Source organism: Astatotilapia calliptera, unplaced genomic scaffold, assembly GCF_900246225.1.
Source record: "Astatotilapia calliptera unplaced genomic scaffold, fAstCal1.2 U_scaffold_11, whole genome shotgun sequence".
Lineage (NCBI taxonomy): Eukaryota > Metazoa > Chordata > Actinopteri > Cichliformes > Cichlidae > Astatotilapia > Astatotilapia calliptera.
In genome coordinates, this window is record NW_020535630.1 from 221,270 (window position 1) to 229,037 (window position 7,768).

The following is a 7,768-nucleotide window of genomic DNA, read 5'->3' on the forward strand; positions in this document are numbered from 1 at the left end:
ATCATAGTATTTAAATCAAATCTCAGTAGTTGTGCAGTATTGTTGCCAAATCATAGTATTTGTACCCAATCATAGTATTTTTGCCATGTCATCGTATTTGTGCCGAATCATGATATTTTTGCCAAATCGTGGTATTTGTGCCCAATTTATAATTCTGTTATGTTATAGTATTACTACTAAGTCGTAGAATATCTGTTATGTTATAGTGTATCTGCGGAATATAGTATGTGTGCCAAATCATAGTATTTATACCAAATCACAGTATTTGTGCTAAAACATAGTATTTCTGCCATATTGTGGTATTTGTGCAACAACATTGAACTGTTATGTTATAGTATTACTACTATCCATCCATCCATCCATCCATCCATCTTCATCCGCTTTATCCGAGGCCGGGTCGCGGGGGCAGCAGCCTAAGCAAAGTATTACTACTAAGTCATAGTATTTCTGCGTTGTTATAGTATTTAAGATAAGATAAGATAAGATAGAACTTTATTAATCCCTCGGGTGGGTTCCTCTGGGAAATTCGACTTCCAAAAAGCACAGCAACGACCGAAGTTACAGTTACAGAATTGTTATATATATATATATATATATATATACACACACACACACACATATATAAATACAGAGACAAATATAAATAAAATATACAAAGGGGATAAATAGAATAAATAGGAATAAAAAATAAAAATACAAGTGAATTGCACAATTGCACATTTCAAGTATTGAGTCTATTGCACTGTTGACTATTTACAAAAAGTATTGCACAAGGTATTGTACAGTGAGGTGAAGAGGCACTACAGCTTAGTTGTTCCCCCCTCCTTTGTCCTCCTGTTTCCCCTCCCTTTCCCCTCCAGAGAGGAGTTAAACAGTTTGATGGCGTGTGGGACAAAGGAGTTTTTAAGTCTGTTAGTTCTTGTCTTTGGGAGAAGCAACCTGTCACTGAACAGACTCTTCTGATTGTTTATGGCCGTGTGCAGAGGATGCCCAGCATTGTTCATAATGTCCATCAGTTTCTTTAATGTCCTTTTCTCTGCCACTGTCACCAGAGTGTCCAGCTTCATGCCGACCACAGAGCTAGCCTTCCTGATCAGTTTCTCCAGCCTGGATGAGTCCCTCTTTGCTGTATTTGTGCTAAAACGTAGTATCTCTGCCAAGTCATATAATTACTGCAATTTCATAGTTTTTTTAGGAAATCTTTTATGTTATAGTATTACTACTAAGTCATAGTATTTCTGCCAAATCATAGTATTTGTGTAAATTTGTATACTGTAATTTCACTGTATTATGTAGTGGCTAAGTAGGGGGCTGACTGTTTACTAAGTGCATCAGTGTAGGTCATCTCTTGTGTTGGAGTGCCCTCTTGTTGCGCCTTTTGGGTAGTGCCTTAGTAAACATGAACCCTGTAAGAAGTGGTATCATATGAGAACCGGTTTGGCTCAGTGAGATGAGTATGAGATGAAATTCTGCTGATTTACCTCTTTTCTGCCAAATCTTCAACCATTTCAACTCTTATCAGCATAATTCTCAGCAGCTTCTGCTCTTTTCAGCAGAATTCAGCTCATTCACCTCATTTCAGCAGAAATTCTGCTGATTGAACTCTTTTCAGCAAAATTTTCAGTTTTTTCTTCTGTTTTCAGAAAAAGACTCTTTTCAGCAGAAATTCTGCTGATTGAACTCTTTTCAGCAGAAATCATGCTAATTGAACTCTTTTCAGCAGAAATATTTTCTCACCTATTACCGTTCTGAGATGAGTTAGACTTGTTTGATGGTAGGAAATCTGTCCTCCTCTCAGTTTTCAAACTCCGAAACTGAAGCCGTTTTTTCTCTCGTCATATCTCCGCGACGGAGTTACAAAGAGCTATGAAAATCGCAGTCAAAGTTCACCAAAGTCATTCACCCAGTACAAGAATTATGCTTCTATCCCACCTAGTTTTTGAGTTAAACAACGTTTTGTAACTCCAAAAAAATAGCGTTTTTCGCCTCTCAACGCGATCTAATTCTGACTGCTCATCACCCTGTTTTCCAGGCGCCCGCTCTCTTTCCCAGTGGCGCAGTTGGTAATGACACGGGTCTGAAGCCCAAAGGTCGTGGGTTCAATTCCACCTTGTCCACATGTTTTCTTCCACTACAAATTAATACACTATCACAGACCAGTAATTCATATCGATAATTTATTACAATTCTGCAAAGTTTTATGATTTTAGCAGCTTTTCTAATATGGACCTCAGATTCTTGTTAACAGTCCATGGCAGAAATACATACAAGTACACAGCCTGATGAAGCAGACAGAAGCAGTACCTCTGATTGGTTCAGCATTTTCACCTCTTATCAGCACAAATCCCAGCTTTTTCAGCTGTTTTCAGCAAAAAACTCTTTTCAGCAGAATTCTGCTCATTCAACTCTTTTCAGCAGAAATTCTGCTGATTGAACTCTTTTTAGCAGAATTTTCAGAATTTTCACCTCTTTTCTGCCCAAATTCTGCTCATTCACCTCTTCTGAAAAATTTTCAGCCTTTTCACCTCTTATTAGCATAAATCTCAGCTGTTTTCAGAAAAAAACTCTTTTGAGCAGTCTGAAGCAATTCTAGTGATTCATCGCTTTTCAGCGCATCTTTTTGCTTCCTTACCTCTTTTCATCAGAAATTCTGCTTATTCACCTCTTTTCTGCAAAGTTTTCAGCCTTTTCACCTCTTATCACCACAATTCTCTGCAGCTTCTGCTCATTTCAGCACACTTGTCAGTCTCTCCACCTCTTCTTTGTGAGAAAAAGCTTGGTGCAGTGAGATGAGTAGCTGCCTTGAGACCAGAAGGCCCAGATTCAAATCCCGCTCAGGGCAGCTTTTTTTTTTTTTTTTTTTTCTTTCAACTTTTTCAGCTTTTTTCCGCAGACATCTTCAGCGTTGAGGCATCCACACAGCATTTTCGCAGGAAATGCAAATTTTTCTAGTTCTTTATTATTCCGGGTGTTTCCGTACACTTTTCGCCGTGGAACTACTCCCACACTTTTCATCTGATTTTCGCCATTAAAACTTTAAAAAATTCTGCTCTTTATGCTAATGCCGGCTATGACTTTTGGTGCTCATAACTTCTATACTTTTTGAGATATTGAATTTTTTTTGCAATATTTTTTGCCCATTTCTGCCATATCATCAGTGGCCTCACTGATTTTCCTTGCCAGGTTGACCTGTGTTTTAGCTCAGTGAGATGAGCATCCGTTCTCAGACTGCTTATGGCAACAATTCTTTCAGTTAACAGTTAAACTTTTTTTTAACTCTCTTCAACACAAATATCAGCTTTTTGACCCCTTTTCATTAGAATTTTAAGTTTTTTCACCACTTTTCAGCAAAAATACCAGCTTTTTCAGCTGTTTTCAGCAAAAACCTCTTTTCAGCAGAATTTCTGTTGATTCAACTCTTTTCAGCAGAAATTCTGCTGATTGAACTCTTTTCAGCAGAATTTTCACCTCGTTTCTGCAGAAATTCTGCTTATTCACCTCTTTTCTGCAAAATTTGCAGCCTTTTCACCTCTTATCAGCACAATTCTCAGCAGGTTCTGCTCATTTCAACAAAATTGGCAATCTCTCCACCTCGTCTTTGTGAGAAAGAGTTTGGCTCAGTGAGCTAAATAACCGCCCTTAGACCAGGAGGGCCAGGGTCAAATCCTGCTAACGGCAGTTTTTTTTTTTTTTTTTTTTTTTTTGTAAATTTCAATTTTTTCAGCTTTTTTCAGCAGACATCTTCAGCGTTAAGGCATCCACAGAGCATTTTCGCAGGAAATGCAAATTTTTCTAGTTATTTTTGTGTTTGCAGCGCTGTGAGCCAGAACAGCGAGAGAAAAATCTGCAACAGCGACGAGCCGAATGCTTACGTGAATCGCAGCAGCTGCACATGTGCTACGCTGAATTAGAGGATATCTTTGCTCTGGATTTCTATTTCTACTTTTTCATTTCTATATGATTCTTCTTGCATCTAAACAAAGATGATTCAATTTGCTAAATGTTGATGGCTCTTCGTGCTCAGGTGTAAATGAGACGTAATATTTGCTCTTGGTTTGGTTCTCCTGTACAGAACCTTGCAGTACAACAGAAACCTAAAAACATTATTTGTAGTTGTTATTCTTAGTTGTTCTGCTGCCTAAATACCACAGGGTCTGATTATGAAGTTATTGAGCTGCACATCCTTACGCTCTGCTTAAGTTCGAGGTCACAGCGTATGTAGAGCAGCTGGAACATAATGAAGTCTACAAGGTTAAAGTTTTCTCTTCAGTTATTGTTCTTTCTGCTGCTTGGTTTGATGGATCTGAGAGCTTTTGTTTTTATTATTGTTATTATAATTATCATTAATATTTTACTCTCTAGAAGCTTTAAAATAGTGTTTGTGTTTGAAAAAATTGATTTAAGAATTGAACAGAAACATCTGTCCTTCTGAAAATCGCCCAAAGGCACGGAGACAAAGTCAAAGGATGCAACCTGTAACTTTTTCTTCCTTCATGTCAGGACCATCATCCATGATTTATATAAAATGCATATAGCAACAGTAGCACTTTAGTTTGGACTTTATGATTTCTGTAACTGGAAAATATTATTTTGTTTAAAGACAGAAGTGACCGCATAGTTGCAACATCAAAGGGAAATATTAATTAATTAGCATCAAGTATATTTGTTGCTTAAGCGTTTGCACTATAACTTAAGTAGGATTATAACTTTTAAGGAAGGAAAGATTTCAGATATTTAGTTCACTGTTTCAGTTATTTTATATGAAATTAAAACATTTACGTTGGTCAAATATGATGCTCTAAATCAAATAAAAGTTTGAAAATAAATGATGTATTTTTAAATGCTGCAACAAATGTTCACAAAAAGTAACTATAATTAAAACCAGTTAAACAAAATCAAATGTTTGAATCATGCTTAACCAAATGCCAGGCTGGAGAGCTGAACCTAAAGTATACGTAGAAAGATTTCAACATCTGAGCAGTTTTTAATGTTTTTATCACATATAAATGTCACAGCAGTGGGTTCTGGCCCAATGCTTTGTGTTTTTGCTTTTCTTTGACTCTTGTTTTTCTTGGTTTTTGTTCTTCTTATTTATCAGGCTCTCAGTAATCTTAGTTCTCCCTCCCTCAGTGTTCATTTCAGCCTGTGTTTAGTTTCTGTTCCCGTGTCCCACGTTTCATCGTTTCATGTCGAGTCAGCCCTGTCTCTCTGTTTCCTGTGTCTCCCCAGTCAGCCCCGCCTCCCTCGGGCACTCATGTGTGATACAGAGTAATAAACCTGACTACATTTGCTACACTCTCTTTATTACCTGTTACTTTAAAATTCATACACTAATTATGTCTGCCCATCTCTCTAATGTGAAGGTCAAAGGTCAACATCCCAGTGGCATAAGAATAATCCCAAAGGGGCAAAGGGAGTGGTTAATTTAGCATATTTAGCATTAAGGGTACAGCAAGGATATACTTTTACTTATTGTGGCAGGGGTGTGGTCTCTGGCCTGCTGCAGTGGAGGCTGGTGGCGGGACGTTGGACGGCACAGGTGAGGGTGATGGAGCTCATGACTCTCCCCTTTATAGTGACAGAGGAGACCAGCGTGGGGGAAGCGTGTAGTGGAGGAAGCCGAGGAGAGAGCTGGTTTCTGGCTACAAAGACGGCGTCAAACCAGAAAATATTGCTTGTGGTCAAATAATGTGTAATAATAATGAAATAAATAGGCCATTGGGAAAAACTTGATTTTGAAATAAAGACTGACTTTGAAAAAAAGGACATTTGGATTAAAAACGGCTGGGAATAAATAAAATGCCTCAGGAATAATCTCTGTTATTGTGAAAAATAATGATCATGAAATAATATTTCACAATAATAAGTAAATTTATATAGCAGAATGCAATATATTTCACAATAATGAGCTTCTTTTCAAAATGTGTTCAATTATTTCACAATATCATTCTCACATTACATATCTGTGTCTTATTTATTCACATAGTTATTTATTTCATCATGACTTATTTATTTATTTAATTTTGAACACTTTGGAGTTCCATATGGTTGTAGTGGGCTTGTAATGTAAATGTGTCTGATTAAATGTGACATTAATGCTGACGCTGCATAAACCTGATAAAACAGTTCTATTAGTAGGTCTGTGTGATCAGCATCAGTGGGTTAAGGTGAGGCCTTGACTAGTAGAACGTCATGTTGGTGTTTAACAACACGTGAGCCAACATCAGACTCCGAGCGCTACGATGCTAAAGATCAGAAGATCCAGTGTGACATCATCGTTACCTGGCAACAGTAGCCCTCATCTGACTTTATTGGAGGATATTTACACCAGCAACACGGTTTAGTTTGATATGACGGATTAACAACATGCGCTGTGATATCCAGTTCATCTGTAATAGATACTGGATCTAATCAGTGAGCAGATATTTGATCAGCTTATTTATAATTATACTAGAAACAAATACAACTGTGTTGGTGATTCATGCAAACTTGCATATCAGCCTTTGAAGGTTTTGTAGTATTGAGAACAAAGAGGTTGTGTTAGGGCTGAAAAGCCCGACTTGTTCTCCTCTGCAGGTCATCAAATGCACCAAAGAAGTTTGTATTTGCACAATCCTGTATATGTTTGATGGCTTTATTATTCTCTGTTCAAAGACAGTAAATATGGAAAATGTCTCATGTAGTATCAGCTTCATTTAAAATGACTGCAGCAAACATTTAGAGAACATGTGCTGCTGTTTGTCCTACATTTCAACACTGAATGAACCCTGAAAACATGATGGCAGCTGGCAGGTTGGAGTTCACATGAAATATCGGCTGTATGAAGACTGGAAATATAGATGATAAAAACATGCAGCCAAACATTTGTGGACATGAATAAACTATCTGATCCAAAAAGCAGGAAGTGACACAGCTAGAAAGTGTGTAACAGCTGAAGTCAAATGTGATGCAGAGTTGAATCTGCACTTGGATCCATCTGTGAAAGGTCCACATGTAGGAATCACATGAGTCCTGATGTTTGTCAGTCCAGCTTGATAACTCCATCTACTGTGGGCTACATATACTGGGCTGGTAGCTCCACAGTGTTGGAAAGAAACTATTAAATGTGCAAAGTTTAAAATCAGAGGCTCTTCTAACACAGGAGCCATGTTCAGTTTAGATCACAGCCAACCACCGGCAGTCTGAAATGGAATGAAGCCCATTGACAGCCAGCAGGTCTAAACAGGAACGCACCCATTTGTATGTGTGGCAATGATGTGGCTGCAGCTGACACAGGATTGGTTCAAACTAAACATCAGACACATTTCACAGAGTTCACAAATAAACTCACGTTTTTATTTTTGAAGATGATCATAAAGTAGAATTTATGGTCCAGTAGAAACAGCAGGAGGTTTGAGCCCTACTGATGGCAAGGCAAGGCAAGTTTATTTGTATAGCACAATTCAACAACAAGGTGATTCAAAGTGCTTTACAGAGACATTAGAAACAAAAACAAATAAAAAGCATGATTTAAAATTGATTAAAACAAGCAAACAAACTAACTAATTAACAAACAAACAAACAAAACAGTATATAAAATCAAAACAGATCAGAACAGTAGATAAAATCAGTAGTTAAATGTAAGTTTTGAAATTTAAGCTTAAAAGTGTGGATTTGGTGCTTTATTCAAATGCAGCTGAGAACAGGTGAGTCTTCAACCTGGATTTAAATAAACTGAGTGTTTCAGCTGATCTGAGGCTTTCTGGGAGTTTGTTCCAGATATAAGGAG